This window comes from Mus pahari, chromosome 9 (assembly GCF_900095145.1).
Source record: "Mus pahari chromosome 9, PAHARI_EIJ_v1.1, whole genome shotgun sequence".
Taxonomy (NCBI): Eukaryota; Metazoa; Chordata; class Mammalia; order Rodentia; family Muridae; genus Mus; species Mus pahari.
Genome location: NC_034598.1, coordinates 67,694,688 through 67,714,056, shown reverse-complemented (window position 1 = coordinate 67,714,056; position 19,369 = coordinate 67,694,688). Strand labels below are relative to the sequence as shown.

The following is a 19,369-nucleotide window of genomic DNA, read 5'->3' as shown; positions in this document are numbered from 1 at the left end:
AGAGAGAGAGAGAGAGAGAGAGAGAGAGAGAGAGAGAGAGAGAGAGAGAGAGAGAGAGTGAGTTAGAGTTCGTCAGATCTCTTGGAGCTGGAGTTGTAAGTGGTTGCGAGCTACCTGGTGTGAGTGTTGGGAACTAAACTCTGGTTTTCTGCAGGAACAGTAAGTCTTCTAAACTCCTGGGCCATTTCTCCTGCCCTTGATGGAGTTACATTTTAAATGTCCTTTTAGACCCATTTTTTACTTTACCCATATTCCCAGAGATTTTTTTTTCTGTCAAAACTGCTCATACAAGGTAATGGATTTCAGATCTTCTGTAAATTAGAAGCAGTGTATGTATTTTAGGGGTTGGCAGGACAGTTCAGTGGTTAAGAGCACTTGCTGCCCTTCCAGAGGACATGAGTTTGGTTCCTAGTACCCCTGTCTGTACCTTTAATTGTGGCTGTAGAGGAACCACACCCTCTTCTGGCTTTGGAGAGACTCTGCACTGATGTACACAGACCTATACACACACATACATGCATACATACATACATACATATACTAAATTTATTTTCTAAAAAAAAAATCTCAAAATTATACTTAAAAATGGAAATATAAGATATTACAGGAAGATTCTTGTTTTCCTGTATTTTTATTCTTCATATTAATTTGCCATCTGTATGGTCCCATCCTCTTAAAAAGTATGAGCAAATGTTTTTGGCCACCCTCCTGGATCTGTCTAGTCTAGCTGAGAGGAGAGAGGTCTAACATGAAATAGGATTTCATGTTCATCAGCTGGTGGCTGTGGATCTCATGAGGCACACACATCAGCTTCACTTGGGGCTGATGGTAGATCCCAAACAGTTCCCCGTTCAGTAAGCATCGATTGATGGGCATTGATAATTTGCATCTCTGACTTGTTCTCCAGTAATACAGTTATTACTCCCAGGATGTCCTTGGAGAACGAATCACATTATTTAAACCACCTGAGACTAGAGCGATCCCTAGGGAGGAAGCCTAGATACAAAAGCTGAGGCCAGAGTATGTGGTAAAGTCCTGACCGGGACCAGCAGTGTTTACTCAAGTCTACAGAAGGATCTGAGAAGTCAATGAAGGGAAACAAAGCTTTGAAGTAAACTTACATTGTAGCTGCTGGGGGAGCAGCAAGAAAGGTTTGTAGCCAGCACACTGGTCCCCTCTAAGCTTGCCTTGGAGAAGTGGGGACGACGGCAGATGGTAGTGGCCAAAGGAATAGCATCTGGATTGATGACCAAAGGAACCTGTTAGCAACGAGAAGCTTCTAGCGGTTTCCCAGGTTAGAAGCTACTTTCCTCATGTCTGAATGTGAGTCTTCAGGCCTGACAGAGGCTGTTAGTGCTTTTTATGAATGAATGTTAGACACAGTAGGTACTCCATTGATACTTTTTTTTTTTTTTTAACTTTTGCCAGATAACCTTAACTGGGAAAGATTAATTCCTTTGATGCTGCATTCTGATTTTGCTCATACAGTCAATGTCAGAGTTTTGCTGTGATACACGACCAAAGTGGGGGTGAATAAAGGCCTTCTGTCTGTCCTAATTGCTTAGCAGATTAGCTAGGCGCGAATGCCAGAAATTTGGAGCCTTCTGTTCACTGAAACCTTTGTTCTTCTTACTTGCCCTCTGATTCCTGAGCCACTTGTAGCCTTTGAGCACCTGAAACATAGAGTCTGGAATAGAGCCATACTGTAACTGTAAAACAAACACCAGTTTTCTAGGAAACAATTTGGTAATGATGAATTGATATCAGAGTTTTAAAAATTCTATTTAATACTTTACAAATTATACACTAAAATATCTTATATATTGAGTTAAGTAGCGTATGTTGTTAAGGGTAATTTGACTTTTTATTTTTCCATGTTTTTGTTTCTTTGTTTGTTTGTTTTTGAGATGGTTTTGCTATGTAGCTGACTCGCCTGACTTGGACATTGTGTAGACCAGGCTGGCCTCCAGCTCATAGAGATCTACCCACGTCTGCTTTCTGAGTGCTGGGACTAAAGGTACTCAGTCACTACACGTTGCTGCTGCTTCTGCCACTCTGTTTCTCCTCCTCCTCTTTTTCCTCCTCCTGTTCTTCCTCCTCCTCCTTATCCTCCTCTTCTTCCTCTTCCTCCTCCTCCTCTTCTTCCTCCCTCTCCTCCTCTTCTTCCTCTTCTTCCTCCTCCTCTTCTTCCTCCTCCCCTTCCTCCTCCTCCTCCCTCTCCTCTTCTACTACTATAAGTGTGGCTACTAAAACATTTAAGATTATATGTATGACCTCCCTCCCACCCCCCTTCCCTTGGGCATGCAGCTCTTTTGTCCAGGGCAGTGTGCATGCTTACTAAGCACACGCTGTACCACTGAGCTACAAGCCCATTGCCTTAGTTATTTGCTTCTTCTAAACCCCACTGATTTAGAGATATGAAAGCCATAGTAGTCGTATACAGCTTTTGATACTTTGATGATAGGCAAAAAGCATTATGTAGAAGGCAAAAGGCAATCTGGATAGTGAAATGTACAGCGTCATAAGACAGTTAACAACAATCAGTCATCTTGTCAGAAGTGACTAGCATATATCTTTTATTTTATTTTATTTTATTTTTTGGAGATGGAGTTTCTCTATGTAGCCCTGGCTATCCTGGAAGTCGCTCTGTAGACTAGGCTGGCCTCAAACTCAGAGATCCTCCTGCCTGTGTCCCTGGGTGCTGGGATTAAAGGCGTGAACCACCACTTCTCAGCAGCACATACATTTTAAAGATACAGTGGCAGACAATCTTCTGTAAGTGTCAGCTATAAAAGTTACTTTTCTGGGCAGGGTAAGCAGGGGAAAGACACCCAGAGGCCCACCAGTTGTGTGGCCCATACCCAGGGGACTGCCAGAGTGTGGCCTGCCAGCCAGGCGGCCCACCAGCCACAGGAGCCATTGTGATGTGCAAGTATGTGGTGGAGAGATGGAAGGGAAGAAGAGGAAAGGTGTGCGCATTATGAAGAGAAGTGGAACTAGAGACTTAAGGACTGAGAGGAACAGCCAGTTGTGAGTAGCCTGACTTGCCACCTTGAGGCCATGGTAAGTGTCCCTGGCTCATGTCTCTGGTCTGGGATCCCACTAGGGACCATGTTTATGTCTGAGAGCTGCGCAGAGCTGGCTCTGCCCCATGCGCCTGCACCTTGCATCTGGCTAGCACAGTAGAGCCGGCCCTGGTGGCAGGGGTGTGAGCGAGCTGGCCTCAAGGGTGTAAGAGCGCGGGAGAGCTGGTGCTGCCACTCATCTGCCGTGCAGTGACACTGGCGAGGGAGAAGACACGCCCCCACTCCATGCCCCGCCCCCACCGCCCGCCACCTGTGACAGGTGGGCGAGCTGGCCCCAGGGCGCGAGAGTCTGAGAGTTGCTTCTGCCTCTCACTGGCTGAAACACTCAGGAGAGGATGCCCTGCACCTTGCCTGGGTAGCACAGTAGGGCTGGCTCTGGTGGCATGGGTGCAGGTGAGCTGGCAAGGGTGTGATCGTGGCAAAGCTGGCTCTGCCCCTTGCCAGTTACAGCACTGAGTTAGCTAGCAGGGGAGGGGCCGGAGAGTTCGCTCTGGTGGTACAGGCGGAGGCGAGCTGGCCCACTGACCAACTCAGCTACCACCCAGGCCCAAATCCAGGACTTTGTGTCGGTCCACCCCCAAATCTACGAACAGCTATGAACAGCTGGAGCATGTGAAGAGGCTGATCTCACAGATCCAAAGCGGCAGGATCTCCGTGACACAGGGCGACAACCGTATATCCGAGATGCGACCCGATGAAGAGCCAGTATTGCTAGTTACTATAGCAGAAGCCAGAGGCCTCAAACCAAACCAATGACTCATTGCAGTGAACGTTTACAAGTATAAAGACCTGTGGACAAAAGGGTATACTGTGGGACACACCGACACACTACAGCTTCCACAGGGACATGGTTGTTGTTTTATTTGTTTTTATTTTTTATTTTATTGGGGGGGGGCTTTGAGGTAGCAAGGGCAAAGGGAAAATATAAAGAGACGGGGAGATGAGTGGGATTGGGGTGTATGTATGATGTGAAATTCACAAAGAATCAATAAACAGTTAAAACAAAATAAAACCACAAAAATGTGACTTTTCTTAGCCTGGGTGGGGTAGCATATGCCTTTATCCTACCATTCAGGAGGCAGAGGCAGGCAGATTTCTGTGACTTGGAGGCCACTTCGGACTTCATAATGAATTCCAGGCCAGCTAGACCTACACAGTGTGATATTGTTTCAAAAAACAAACAACAACATCACAACAAAACCCAAAATATACCTACCTACCTTCCTTCCTTCCTTCCTTCCTTCCTTCCTTCCTTCCTTCCTTCCTTCCTTCCTTCCTTCCTTCCTTCCTTCCTGGAGAGGAAGCCAACAGTTTGCTACACAGTGTAAACATATTATATAAATATGATCATATGGAACTCATTTTTGCTAATTGAAGAAAGAGAGTAAATGTTCCGACATAGTGCAGATCCATGCTTCTTAAAGTATGGAATGGGTACACTTTCCTAAGGCATTCACGTTGTGGTGCCATAGCCTAGGTCTTAGGAATGTACACGTTCCCTAAAATCAGAAGCATGGCTTTGGAGCTAGGGGAGCTGTTCAGATCGAGTCTGTCCTGAGGGTCCAGCTTCTCTCTTACATTCCTCAGCTCTTGATCAGAATTGATTTGAATTGACAGGACGTGGGATATAGATAAAAACAAAAACAAAGAACAAAAACTAGGCTCACTAGATAACATAAAGTAAATATAACTGATTTTTACATCTCAGGTCCTAGAGGCACCTAATTTTGATTTCCTTCCTTGGAAAATGGGGCTAACCTCTTATCTGTGTCTTGATGCGTGCGTTAGTATGGGGAACAGCGCTGACAGTAATGTCAGAGCCAGGACTGTTGCTGAGTGTGGTTGTCCCCATGCAGGATCCCCTGTTTTGTGAATGAGGACACCATATCTGGGACTCAGACCTGTGAACTGCTGAGCTCCTGAGATTTACCCTCTACAACATGAACTGTCATTTAGTCCCTGAGGCTCCTCCTTCATCAACCTTAAATCACAGATGAAGATTAACTGCAAACAAAACCATTACAACACAACACAATTTACGACAAAGGATAGCAAGTAAGAGGTGAAAATGAAAAAAAAAAAAAAAAAAAAAAAACAGAGAAAGAGAGAAAAGTTTGCCCAAGGTCATTCTACTGGGGTGAGGTAGGAAAAAAAACCAAATTAGATATTTTGGTTGAGAGCGTAGCCACTAAGGCCTGAGCGATCCCTGCCACTCCAGATTAGAGTTTTTGGTCTAGGACATGATTTGACCACCTCTAGCTGAGATTATTCATCTATGAACTGTAGAGAATAGCTTTCTTGGAGGGAGCAGTTAATGTTGTATCCACTCAACCTGTAGACACTTAATGACGGTAGTGATGATGGTTAAGGTACTAGATACCTAATGACAGCGCATCCATCAAGTGTATCCACATACTTTAAAAATTAATGGAACTTTGTACTGTGAAAATCTCTGCCTGTGTGCGTACATATGCATACTTATATTCATGTGGGTACATATATACACACACATATACACACACATATACACAGGAGGCGGGGTCAGAGGATAAACTTCGTCATTCCCCAGGCATCTATTTTTTCCCCTTAATTTAAAAAGACAGTTTTATCCTGACCTGGAAATCACAAACTACCATAGGCTGGCCAGCCACCGAAGCCAGGATCACCCTCACACAGACATCGGTGCAGGAAGCCACCAATACAATTACATTAAAAAACAACTCATTTTTAAAAGGCTTGAGTGGTTCCTGGTATAAACATACATTTTGCATCACCTCTTCTTTGGCATCCTTGGGAAAGTTTTCCTCCATCTTTCTTCCACTCAACCTTCTATGCACTTCAGACCATAGAACAATGTGTGTAATAGAGGTCCTCCCCTCTGAGAAGACAGACATTAGTTAGTGGTCATGAGCTGGTTGCAGGTTACGGAAGGTTAAGTATAGTGCTGAACCTCTCAGCGTGCTGTTCTTGACGTACCATCAGCTAGGAACTCAGAAGACGTGCAGTCTCTGGCCTCATCTCAAAACTACTTCTTTTAGCAAACTTCCCAGGCACTGTTGGTGCCGCTGTAGTTAAGAACTGGGGCAGGCTTTTATGCAAGTCTGCAACAGAGGGAGGGGTTCTGACCTTGTGAGCACGAGAGGTTCTGTGGGTGGTGATGGTTGCGTGTGTGACGTCATTGTCGTTACGGTCTGCCCCCATTGCTCAGTCAAGGTACATTTCCTTCACTGTGTGCTGCCTCTGAACGTGTCTGTTGCTCATTTCTGCCTTGTCACCATCAATGTGGAACATAGCCTCATGATTCCTTTCGTTCTTGGCCTAGTGTGTTGAGTTGATCAGGGAAGGGCCATACCGACCTTTGTCCATGTGGAAAAAGCATCAGGTGTCTTATCTTAGCTGTTCCCTTCATTTTATTTTCCCTGGAGTAAAACTGTCAGGGTTATTTTAAAAAATAATACCTTTTTTTTTTTTTTGATGCTGTGTCTGGATGTGTTTAGTTGCCGTTGCATCTCCTAAACTGTTAACATGGACCCCCACACTAAGTAGAGCAGGCAATGTATTGTTCTAAGTGTTTTCTTTTTATTATAATTTCTCTCAGCCTTGTGTAATAAAATAATCTCAACTAGTGAAGCTTCTGACCACGGCTTATTTCCTACTTTCCTGCCTTTCATCTCCTTTTGAACAATTTATAAAACTGCTTTAGGGGAGCATGTGGTCTTCTAAACACAAAAAATTTTCTTTTGTTAAGTAGCCAGGAGGAAAATGTGAACAGGATGGACCACAGACAACATCTTTTCTGAATACAGCAAAATAATTTTTCAAAAGTTAACTGCATGTTTTATCATGGATAGACATTTTATTAATGTGGTCTCTCAGCAATGGAGTTCTCTCTCTCTAGTTGCATAAGAATGCAATAAATATTCTGAGGAGTCGCAGATAAAACTGCGGACAGTTGTGAAACAGCTTGCTGGGAATATTTGCTGTGAAAACGTTGAGCTCTTATTCAGGGATTATTGGCTGTTTGGGACTCTGTGCACTGGTAGCCTTTCTCCTGTGTCACATCTGTACAATTGGAGGTTTAGCTACCGACATGGACACAGTCATGGAGACATGACAAAGGCAGTGTTTTCCAGGACATGAGTAAGTACAGCCAGTTGTGACTATATATGGGGTTTTTGTTTTGTTTTGTTTTGTTTTGCCTTCCACATTTGCTTATTTTAATCAGTCTAAAATATCTCTCCATAATATATGACATTTTTAATGCTTCATGATATATGACTTTTTTTTTTAAAGTTTAAGTTTAAATTTTTTTTTAAGTGATGGCAGTCAGGAGACTAGATAAACTGTTTTATAAAACTATTCACTTTGAGATACTTAGTAAATTGAATGTAAAAAAAAAAAAAAAAAACTAGCTATTGAACATAACCACCTTCCTACATCTCCTTTAAGGAATGACTGGCCTGGGCTCATAACATTTATACATTCTACAGCAGGAATTTACATGTGTTTTGAAGACTGCTCACCTCATTTAGTCTGTGGAGATAGTGTAGCCGGTACGGGAAGGTGATGGGCGTCTGCATGTAAACAGGCTTTTATTATAGTGTGCGAAGTTAAAAAAAAAAAAAAAAAAAGCGTTTCTGTCTTTGGTTGTCTGCTAGGAAAATAAATAGCCCTGTTACTCATTAAAAAAGAAAAACTGGAAGGATTTCAAGTATTTAGTTTCCTATTACAGTTAGATGAAAAGATAGTTCTCCAGATTGAACTTTTCCTTCGTGCTTAATGAGGGTATGCATTAATAACTCTGCTTAATTCTGATTTAATTTCTCTTAAAGACTCAATTAAGGACAATTAATTCTTGTTTATGTTGACTATATCATGAAGGTTAGAAGGCCATTGCAGGAAGCTTTGGGTACCTGGGTTTCCTTCACTGTCCACTGAGAATTCCTCCATGGGGCTGGAGATGTGACTTGGCAGGAAAGCATTTTCTGCAAGGGGAATGCAACCCTGGGGGCCTTCCCCAACCCCCAACCCCCAATCCTGATGGCTTCTTATGTATTCAGGAAAAGTGCCAAATAATTAGACCAAGGGTGAGAACTGTTTGTGGGATGCCCATTTTCCTGCCTCATCCCTGCCTCCTCCTCTCTCCTTCCTTCACTTTGAACTTGGGCCTCACCTCATGTTTGACGAAGGATAGCTCTTTCATTTTTCCTCCCCACCCCCCACATACCCCCAAACCACCTTCGCCTTTATTTCGAAGATGCCAGGCTCTCCCAGGGTCCGTTCTAGCACTGAGGCGCCTCCCCATCTATTTGCTACTTTCTTAAGTGGTGGTGGTGTTTTGTATCTGTTTCTCTTTTAAACCATCCTGTTCTGGTCCTCCAGATTCAAGCCACTTAGTATTTCTTGGGATTTTAGCCTCCTCCATAGCTGCAGTTAACTATATGAATGATGATAAGTGTCTTCAGGTTTTCACTGAGGTACAATTAGCACCCACAACCTGCGCTCACTTGAAGTGCGTTTTAACTAGTTTTAGCACATAAAGAAAACCATAAAGCTATCAGTACAGTTGAGGTATTTAAGAGACAGTTCCCCTAAGGTTTTCCTGAGTTCTTTTGTAGCATCTCCTTGCCCCGCCCCCCCCCTTCTGACTGGCTACAATAGCTTACTTCGTAGTTTGCAAAATTTTACATGACTACAATTATGCATATCCACATTGTATTTCCTCCACCCCCAAGCTTGGCTTCCCTTAACACATTTGAGATTAATCCATGTTGCCTATATGAAAGATGTAGCTAGCTCCTGGTCTGTGAGTGTTGCGGGGAACACAGTCAGCCATCACAACACCCAATTACAGGGTAGAATTAAAGCTCTTAAAGCTTGTAGTTAACCAATCAGATATCAATATAAAGCTTGTGGTTAACCAATTAATATCAATAAAAATCACAATTTACAAGATGCCCATACAATAATTTCAAAGCCAATTGATAATGATGAAAGTTTTATCCCATTTATTCTAACCTTATGATATCATAACTGTGGCTGGTTCAAGTCATACTGGTTCACATTCGCCGCCATCCTCCTTCCCTTCTCCCTTCTACGCTCTCTGTCTCTCTGCAAATCTTTGCTCCGCCTCCCCCTTCCCTGTCCAATCACAGGCCTCCTCTGTACTAACGTAATTGGACAGGGAACATCCTGCGACACGTGGTTTCTAGGATAATTATAAATGCTAGCTACAGAAAATTTGTAACCTGTCTTAAAATTGAAACAGTATGACAGTATGGGGGGGGGGTGAGTGTTTGCAGCTTGATCACATAAGCTTGAAAATGGACTTTGTAGATAGTACGAAGCTAAACGCCTGGGCGTGCCTGCTTGCTTGCTGGTGGCCTTCCTCTCGGCCTTGGAGTATGTCCTCAGGTTGCATATGCTGGTCAGGCCTACAGACTACCCTGCCCCACAAACTCCGCCGACTGCTTGGGTCTTCCTGGATTCTCACTCTCATAACTCAGATTCTGAGCTGTTTTCTTGTACCCAATAAGGGTGAGAGGTGAGGGTTGTAGTTCAGGGTCTGCTTAAAAATGCAGATTTTTAATGGCATTTTTAAAAATTATTATTATTAAACTGGAGATTGTCTAAAGATCTGATTCATATATCCTCCTACAAAGGCGTGTTTTTGGTTCCCCGTCCTTGGACACGTAAGAATTGGAGGCAAAGAAATGTGGTGGATTTGGAAAGGTCTGGGACCAGCTTGCCCCCCCGCAGGCTCAGGATCAACCATCCCACAGAGGAGCGAGAAAGAAAAATTTTTTTTAAATTAAAAAATTTAAAAAAAATAGATCTAATTCATAGTTTATCAAACATCTGGACAACTCAGCGGAAAACTAATAAAAGGCACCGTGACTTCGATATCAAATTATTTCTGCTTCCTTAACTTTTCCCTCAGAGTCCATCACGGGGCACCACAGCAAGCTGAAAGAGAGTTTCTGGACCTAAGGCAGCACAACCCCCAGTGGGGAACTCCTCTTCCCCTGCGGTGCTGAAACGCTCAGTTTTTGAGCTGCTCTCCAACAAGGAAAGCCACTCTGCAGACCTTTGGCCATGTGGCAAAGGGTAACACATGGCTTTTGTACAGGGAACAGAAGAGTTGTCTCTTGAGCCATTGTGTTAGAATTGATGTGAGACTCGCCTCTGCAGAAGCATGCACCTTCTCTCTCTCTCTCTCTCTCTCTCTCTCTCTCTCTCTCTCTCTCTCTCTCTTTCTTCTTCGAGACAGGGTTTCTCTGTGTAGCCCTGGCTGTCCTGGAACTCACTCTGTAGACCAGGCTGGCCTCGACTCAGAAATCAGCCTGCCTCTGCCTCCCGAGTGCTGGGATTAAAGGCGTGCGCCACCACTGCCCAGCTCCTACTCTTTTTAAAAACATGCTAACATTCTGCTAAGTTAGCAGCAGCAGCAGCAGCTCCAGCAGCAGCAGTAATAGTCACATAACCTTGGGGTTGCTTAGTCCATATTATCTCTTTCTTTTGGTGCAATAGTATTTGTACTTAAGATAAAATTTAAGTGTAATCATATGTAGTCAGACATATGTGTTAAATACAGGAATACCAGCCAGCGTTGCTGGTAGATGGCTGCCTATTTGGGATACTATGTCTCTTAATTGAAGAACCGGAGGAATTGTAAGTTTCAGCCCAGCCCAGCCTATGGCATGAAAACTCTTGTCTCAAAACAACAAACAAAAATCAAAACAACAAACAAAAATGTAAAACATTTAAAGAATTTGAAATTGCAGCAATTAAAAAAAAAGACAAACAAAAACAAAACAACAAAACAAAAAGCCCAAACCTATCTTGTTTCCTAGTAGCTAACTGGTTCTCAAGAGTTAGGTTTTTAAGGCATTGCGTTGCTAGGTATGGGATCTATAGTCCCTTCCTATTCCTCCCCACCCCACCTTCTTTGTATCTTTTGGCTGAAGGTAGAAAAGTCGCTTAAAGTACTATGTCTTGGGAGACACATAAGGCCAGCACAAGAAATGTGTCGCCAACCATCAGTACATGTTCTTAGTTCAAATTTTGTATGATTCATTGCTTTACTGGTGTGTGGATAAGCCTAAGTGTGGAAACGTATGATGGAGTAGTGTGCATTGTTTGGGAGAAACCTCTTTGTCAAGTCCTAGATCCAAACCCTGTGTGTGTAAGCCAGGTTTCCGTCCCTCATGAACTAATTTAAATCCTCCCAGGAATGCATAGTGTCCCTGCCAAAGGTCTTCAGATGGTGATTGATAGAAAGATCTGTGGCCAAACATGCGTTCTTTTCAAATGCGTTTCAGGCATAGGTTAATACCAGAGGTTGGAAAATTAAGTAACTTCATGAGCCACCGTGTGTTTTTATCAGTCGGATGACTGAACTCTTTCCAAGGATCTTTTGAAAAGCCGGGCCCTCGGAGGCTGTGATCTGAAGTCTTTTCACTGGTCGCCGTTGGAAGCTGTTCGTTAATGAGCTCAAGTTCTCACCCTCACTTGGTAGTCTGTAGCGCAAGGTACATTTAGCCCATGAGACTCTCTGAATAGGTAAATTAAATATTTAAATATTCTATGTGTACTATGGAAAGCGGTTGTAAGCTTATCTGCTTTCATGCTTTCTTTCCTTTTGACGGTGCAAAGTGTACCTAATGTAGAATTTGCCATGCGGACTATACCATTCGGGGGCATTGAGCACGCATGTGTATTGTACAGCTACCACATTGTCTGTCTGCAGAACCTTTTCACATTTTCAAACGGAAGCCAGGAATCCATGAACTCAAGAATTTTGTGTTTTTCGGGGCTCCCAGCCCCACCCTCTGGCAGTCACCTTTCCACTCTGTGTCTCTGTCAATGCAATTTCCCAGGGCACTTCTCCCACAAGTGGGACAAGTCTACTGTCTGACCCTCTCTGACTGGCTTGTTTCATTTAGCACAGTGTCTTCTACAGTTGTTCCTATGGTGACATGCCAGAATTTCCTTCTTCATTAATGCTTTTCGTCTTCGATGTTTTGTGTTGCGGTTCACCCATGTCATCCCTGGGCTTGGTGAACACAGGGTTGCTTCCATTTCTTTCTTTTTATAGCACACATGTTAAATACTGATCATGCTGTATCTTCCGTGGTGATCCTGTAGGAGGTGCCAAGGAGTTGGATGGTAGGAACAGTACAAGTCTTCATTGTTGTTTTCAGCATCTGTTTTTGATGCCTGGCCTATATATGGGGATAGTTTAATCTTCCGGACTGTTAAGGTAGCTCCATTCACAGGGTCTGAACTAAAACCCAGAAGACTGTATGATCTGGCACCAGATCCATGCTTAGGAGGTAAAGCTTCGAATACAAGTTTTGTATCATTATCCCTTTAACAAGTTTTCTCTCTTTGATGATAGTCCGCTTTTCTTTCAGACCGTGGATAGTGTTTGTATGATGCCATTAATACTTTGTATTGGGGCTCACAAATTGCTTTTCTTCCTTCGAACACACGCATTGTAACTTGTAAATTGGATGTTTGCATAATCAGAATGAATGCATGCAGTGTATTAGTGGCCTCTGGATGCCTAATTGGCTCACACTTTTCTGAACATTTTGACTACTAGTTGAGTTCACATGGCCTCTTGCTATGGGCTTAGTTGAAAATACAGTAGAAAAGAGTGGATATTGATCATTCTTAACATAATGGGTTAACCCATCATTGTTAACCAGAGAAATAATTGAAGTGGGAAGGCTTCCCATTGCTTTGTGGAAAGAGGACATTTTTAAAGTTTAATTGATTGACTTCCAGTTAAGAAAGAAGGTTCAGCTAGAGCCAGGAATATTTACCAAGTGTGCCTGTGAAAACATTCCTTTCTTCCCCCGCTGCTCACTGGGTCTTCTGTTTCCCAAGTGACATTATTAGAGCCCTTAGTCATAGGGAAATTTAGAAGGACACTGAAAACATGAATAGCTGGATCTTCTTTCAGTTTTACCAAATTCCCTCTTGTTATGATAATATAAATGTGGAGGTATTTCTGAAATTATAGAGAATTGTCTTAATTAGGGTTTTACCGCTGAAAACAGACACCATGACCAGGGCAACTCTTATAAGGAAAAAATTAATTGGAGCTGGCTTACAGGTTCAGAGGATCAGTCCATTATCACCAAGATGGGAAAATGGCAGCCTCCAGGCAGGCATGGTGCAGGAGGAGCTGAGAGTTCTACATCTTCATCTGAAGGCCTCTAAGACTGACTTCCAGGCAGCCAGACTAGGGTCTTAAAGCCCATTCCACAGTGACACTCCTACTCCAACAAGGCCACACCTCCTAAGAGTGCCACTCCCTGGGCCAAGCATATTCAAACCATCACAAGAATTTTAAGTTTAAAGTTGTCCAGCATCCTTTGGTTTATAAGAGCACAAACCATAGAAGTATAAAGCATATAACCAAAAGATGGCTATGTATGTGCATATGCATGTGAAATGAAAGCTCTGGTTTCCCTGACCCTGGGTGTAATAGTACCTCTTTGAGATGCCCAAACAGCAAACCTAATGTATTGGCCATTTGCTTGTCTATAGATCTAAAGTCATTTTATATACCTTACAGATTTTATAAGGGGTCATAAGGTTAGAAGTGTTAGATATATTGGGAATTTGACTAGAGTTTTTCCACCCCTTTTCTACTTTGAACTGTCTTTCCTGTGACTATAGTAACAAGTGAGGTACCTTAAATTAGCATAGCTCAAAGACCTCATTTTTCTAAGTGTTTATTCCTATTAGGGAAATGTTTGTGGCCAGCCTATGTTGTCAGTAAAATTCCAAAGGGATCTATATCCTTACGCCTTTTTTTTTTTTTTTTTTTTTTCGAGACAGGGTTTCTCTGTGTAGCCCTGGCTGTCCTGGAATTCACTCTGTAGACCAGGCTGGCCTTGAACTCAGAAATCTGCCCGCCTCTGCCTCCCAAGTGCTGGGATTAAAGGCGTGCACCACCACGCCCGGCTTCCTTACGCCGTTTTTAAAGGTTTCTAGAACTAGGGCTAGAGAGATGGCTCAGCAGTCCAGAGGAGCACTGGCTGCTCTTTCAGAGGAGCTGGTGTTTGGTTTTTCAGCACGCACATCATGGCTCACAACTGTCTGTTCTTCCAGCTTCAGGGGATCCAGTGCCCTCTTCTGCGCCAAGCACACATGGGGTTAACAGTCATACATGCAGGCAAAACATCTATAGATTCAAAATCAAATAATAAAATCTAAAAGTCTCATAAAAAGTTTCTAGAATGGCATGGGAAGGGGTCATCCACGTTGGTAGGACTTTGGGTCTGTCTGGCCAAGTTAAAGTCAACTGCCTCTGGACGTACATGTATGGCTACTGGTTGGCTGCACCCAGGTTGATGCTCACTTACCACTTTCTTGATGTAGTTCTTGACTAAGCAACATTGCCTGAAATCACAGGCTCAGGAGACTTTTTTTCTAATACATATTGAAATAACAAATTTGTATTTTTCTTTGTTTTTTTGTTTGGTTTTTCGAGACAGGGTTTCTCTGTATAGCCTTGGCTGTCCTGGAACTCACTCTGTAGACCAGGCTGGCCTCGAACTCAGAAATCCGCTTGCCTCTGCGCCTCCCAAGTGACTGTTACCTAAAGCTGTACTGAATCATCTCCATGTTCATTAGTGTAGCCCTTAGGTGGGCCATCTAATCTCTAAGCATAGGCCCTTCCCTTCTCTTCCCCGGTGGTGTAATACGGCTCTGTGGTGGATAAGAACCATTAGAGACACTTACTGAATACACCGTGGTAGATGCGCCAGAAAGTGACACCTGATTGGTTAAACTCTCTTTATCAATTGCTCGCTATCCATGCGGGGAAGGTGCTGGAAGAGCCACTGCGGTGTGCGTGGACTTTAACTTCTGGTTTCTTGCAGAACTCCCTTCTTTCCGCTATTCTTGCAGGTGGCTCCTGCAACCCTTTGGCTTGATACTTGGGAAGCACAGACTGTTCCTACAAGGAGGGTAGAGTTGGCTGGACTGAGAAGGGGCGGGGTGGGGTCCTCACAGGTCCTCCAGCTGCTGGCCCTTCTTCCCCTGTGCTGTGGGGATTTGAGATGCTTTGGCTCCTCATCCTTTTCTCTAAGTCACGGACACATCCTGCCTATGGTTTGTGTAGTGATGTTATATGTTCTAATAGGTCCTCACTCTGGTTATCTTATTATTAAACCTGTTTATTTTCCTCAGTGTAACTTGAGGTTCCATGCAGAGAGCCCCTTGGTTCTTTTGTGACCGTTGGCTAACAGTGCCTCTCAGACAGTGACTTGAGAGGAGGATGTGGACTTCAGGCTGTGGCGGTTTACAAACGGCTTTCATAATGACAACTCCGTTTGATTGTCATCCAACCTGTAGTTATGTAAAATGATGCTCCTGGTGTTGAAGAGCCAGGTTTAGGAGGCTGAAGGAGCTCCGTAAGGTTTATGGGGGACAGAGCATGGATCCAACTTAACCTGGAGATATCTATATATCTATATATCTGGAGATATTTATATGTCTATGTGTATGTGTGTGTGTCTGTATATATGTGTGTATATATGTATATAATGTTGCTAAGATCTGTGGTAACTTGCTGAAGCATCTTGAGCTGGAAGCGCCCTTTTTGTTTTTGTTTTTTTTCCTAACAACCAAAAATGTAAGATGACCTTGCAGGACAAGGGGGCGTTTTCTGTCAGAGATGACCACAGAGGAGCGAGACTGTTAAAGCCACAGAGAGACTTGAGTGGAGCCAAGAGGGAATGAGCTGGAGCTCGTTCTTGAAAAAAATGTGAGACTTCAGGGGCATTTATATACGTTATCGTAGCCTTCACATAGCTCCAGCAGCGTTTATGGGGGGAGTGTATTTGTGTGTGTGTGTGTATAGCCGTGTGTGGTATGGATGTGCACACGTCGGTGGAGGCCAGAGAAGAACTTCAGCTGTCCTTCCTTCTCAGGCACAGTCCTCCTTGTCCCTGGAGGCAGGGTCCCGGGACCTGGAGCTTGCTAACTAGGCTAGGCCGACCAGCCACCCCCAAGGAATCTTTCTCCAACTTTCCAGTCTTGGGGGGTTACAAGTGAGTCCTGTCACACCTGGCTTTTCTACGTGGCTTCTGGGAACCCTCATCTTTGCATGCAAGCGCTTTACAGACTGACTTACCCTCCCATCCACCCTCTGGCAGACTTCTGATCTAGGATAAGGCACATTAGTTAACATTTCATTGAGTTTTGCTCTACTCCCAGTGTCATTCCAGTGTGTACCATATCTGCATGTTCTCAGTTTACTATCACCCGCGGCCCAGACATCTTTCCACAGTCTCCTTGGGTGCATTGTGTACTGATAGTGATGTGTTCTTAGTAATAGATCTTTAGGAAAATTGTAAATTATTTTATCCCAGTACTGTAAAATATTTTCACACAAACCTGGAGATACACAACAGTCAGCCAACATGACTATAAATGGAATGAGGCTCCTGCTGACCTAACAGGACATGCTGTTTATTTACAGTGATCTTAAGATCTAAATAGAGGAGCTTAATGGTAAAAATCGTATTGCAGTAGACACATAAACTCACGGCTGTTGATTATCAGTATCTGGTTTATCTCTTTTAGATTTGTTTTTATCTTACATGGATGTGTGTTTTGTCTGCAATTATGTCTCTGCACCACATGTGTTCAGGGCCCCCAGAGGCCAGAAGACAGTACTGAGTCTCCTGGAACTGGTCGCTATGGACAGTTACCGTATGGGTCCTAGGAACCGAACCCAGGTCCCCTGGAAAAGCAGCAGTGCTCGTAATCACCGAAACTGTCTCCAGCCCCATCTGCTGTATATACATTCTGTATGTTTGTGAGTCTGGGCAGTGAGGCACGTGCTACAGAGTCTCCGTGATCGCTGTCCCACTGCTGTGGGAGCCACAGTGTCACCACAGGGAGACAGAACCCTTTGCCTCTACTAAAACACATTTTTAAAAATGTCCTATATGATAAGATGAAAGTTAAATAAATGAAAATTTACAAACTCCATTTTTTTTTTTTTAATTTTGAGACAAGGTTTCTAAGTTGCCCAGGTTGATGTGGAGTAAACTGAACTTGAACTGTCCTTGAACTTGGGATCCTCCTGCCTCAGCCACTTAAGTACATTAGGTCTGGCGTGAGCCCGAAGGTCATTTGCTGTGTGTCACTGTTGTTCTGTGTATTTAATGCTTAGGTTCATAGAGCCTAAGTATGTCAACCAGCTGAGAGTTCTTTGTGGCTGGATATAACCCGCATAACTTCTTCATCCTTAGAATCAGATTGGCACCTCTACCTTCATTTTCTGTTTCACAGTAATTTGGGAGAGGAGCCTTTTTTTTTTTAATTCATAAAGAAATTAGTTTTTAAAAACTTGGTGTTTAGAGTAAATATCTGATTTTTTAAAGAAAAGAATTATATATTTATTTATTTTATTCATATGAACACACCATAGACACACCAGAAGAGGGCACAAGATCCAATTACAGATGGTTATGAGCCACCAGATAGTTTGCTGGGAGTCAAACTCAGGACCTGTGGAAGAGGAGCCAGTGCTCTTAACCGCCCAGCCATCTCTCCAGCCTGAGTGTCTGGTTTTTTTTTAAACAGAACTGCCATACGTTAGTGAGTTGGTATCTGAATATGTTTCCCACAAAAAATTTGAGGAGTCTAGGAACTAGTGTACCTTTGTGCCCAGTCTGAGAACTTCCATCTTTTATTTCAGAACTGGTAACCCTGGGACAAGTGGACTTGTCTGTTTATAATCTTAGGGAACTTTCATTTTTGAGGCCACACACCATTTTCTTTCATTTAATGGGTGTGTGTGTGTGTGTTGTGTGTGTGTGTGTGTTGTGTTGTGTTGTGTGTGTAAATGTTTAAAGTGAAAATGAAAACACCAATAAGCTTATCTTTGTTTATAATTTTTCTGCCCTCCTCCTTCCTTCTCTCTCTCTCCCTCCCCTCTCCCTCCATCTGCCTCTCCCTTCTCACCCCTCCTCTGCTGTCTTTAACCTTAGGTAATGGGATTTTTTTTTAAGTTTCTGAAGAAAGGAATTATTTAACTACTGGTTATTTGATAAAGGCAACAGAAAAGCAAGCGAGGGATGAAGATATGCAGTGTGCTACCCAGTGTCCCATTTAAGTCTCCCATTGAGGGACCTTAAATGGCAGGGAACACTTCTGAACACTGAGGGAAGGTATGTAAATGAATACTTTGTGGTTGTAATTGTTAGGCATATAATTTGATATGAACTGTGTAATGCGAAAGGCATATGATTATCATTCTTTAAAAGGCTTTTGCAAAGAATGCTTTGCAAGAGTATTTCCCAAGAAATGTTAAAATTAAGACAGAATTAACTTACTTTCTGAAGCTATTCTGTTATTCTTTCTCTCTCTTTTTTATTGTAAAAGTCTTATTTTGTTCTTCTGACACATCAGGAACTGTGGGTCTCTTGAAGACACACTAAAACCCAACAATAATGGGAGTTTGGCAATTTAGACAAATCTTAAATTTCAGTTCCCAAAAGGAGCATCCACATAATAAGCGTGTTTGCGTCAACGGAATGTTTCCCTTCTAAATGACTGTTGTTTTAATGTCTGGCTTGACACGTGTGAGCTGGTGAGCTGTGCTGTTGCCTCCCATTTGCTTCAGGCTGAATTGAGTGTGGGAGAAGGAAAGACGACCGACTGATCTGCTGCTCAGCCTGGGCCCAGTACACAGTCTCCGATGACTAGGTACCCGCTGTTGATGGTTGGGTACCCACAGTGTAGGCCCTGCTTTCCTTCAACTATGTCAAATGACGCTTTCCCCTGACGGTGGAGGACCACAGGAAAGCACCTACCTATCTCTTACTTCCTCTGCCTCTGTCCTTTCCTCTGTCTTTTGCCTTTGTAGATTTGACGCACACATGTAGATGAACCTTGCTATGAGCATACGCAGGATGGTTCCTGGATATCTAGGGTTTGGAAATAGACACGATGTGTAAATGCTGTGTTTTAGGGATGCCTCTTGTTGGGGAGATGCAGTTTTATATAATTGGCTTGCGTAAACAGCAGAATTAGCTGCCTTCAAACCATATTCTAGGGCTGGGCGTATGGCTCATCAGCCTAGGTTCGATCCTCAGAGTCAAAACCCTACCAAAAAAAAAAAAAAAATTCTATTGGACTCCTGGACTATAGGTTCAATGAACAGTGGAAAGGCTTTTAAATGGCTCTCCTTTCATTGGTGGATTCACGTGTGTGTGTGTGTGTGTGTGTGTGTGTGTGTGTGTGTGTGT

The 19,369-nt window shown here is 43.2% G+C and overlaps 1 protein-coding gene and 1 non-coding gene across 2 annotated transcripts in view; both read left to right on the top strand.

The window, feature by feature from the left end:
• Pawr (pro-apoptotic WT1 regulator) overlaps positions 1-19,369 on the top strand; it is an 88,078-nt gene that overhangs the window by 23,129 nt on the left and 45,580 nt on the right. The gene's annotated exons all lie outside the window — the stretch shown is intronic.
• LOC115064711 lies at positions 9,736-9,870 on the top strand. The gene has a single exon (XR_003844543.1). It is a non-coding gene; the product is annotated as a small nucleolar RNA SNORA38 (small nucleolar RNA).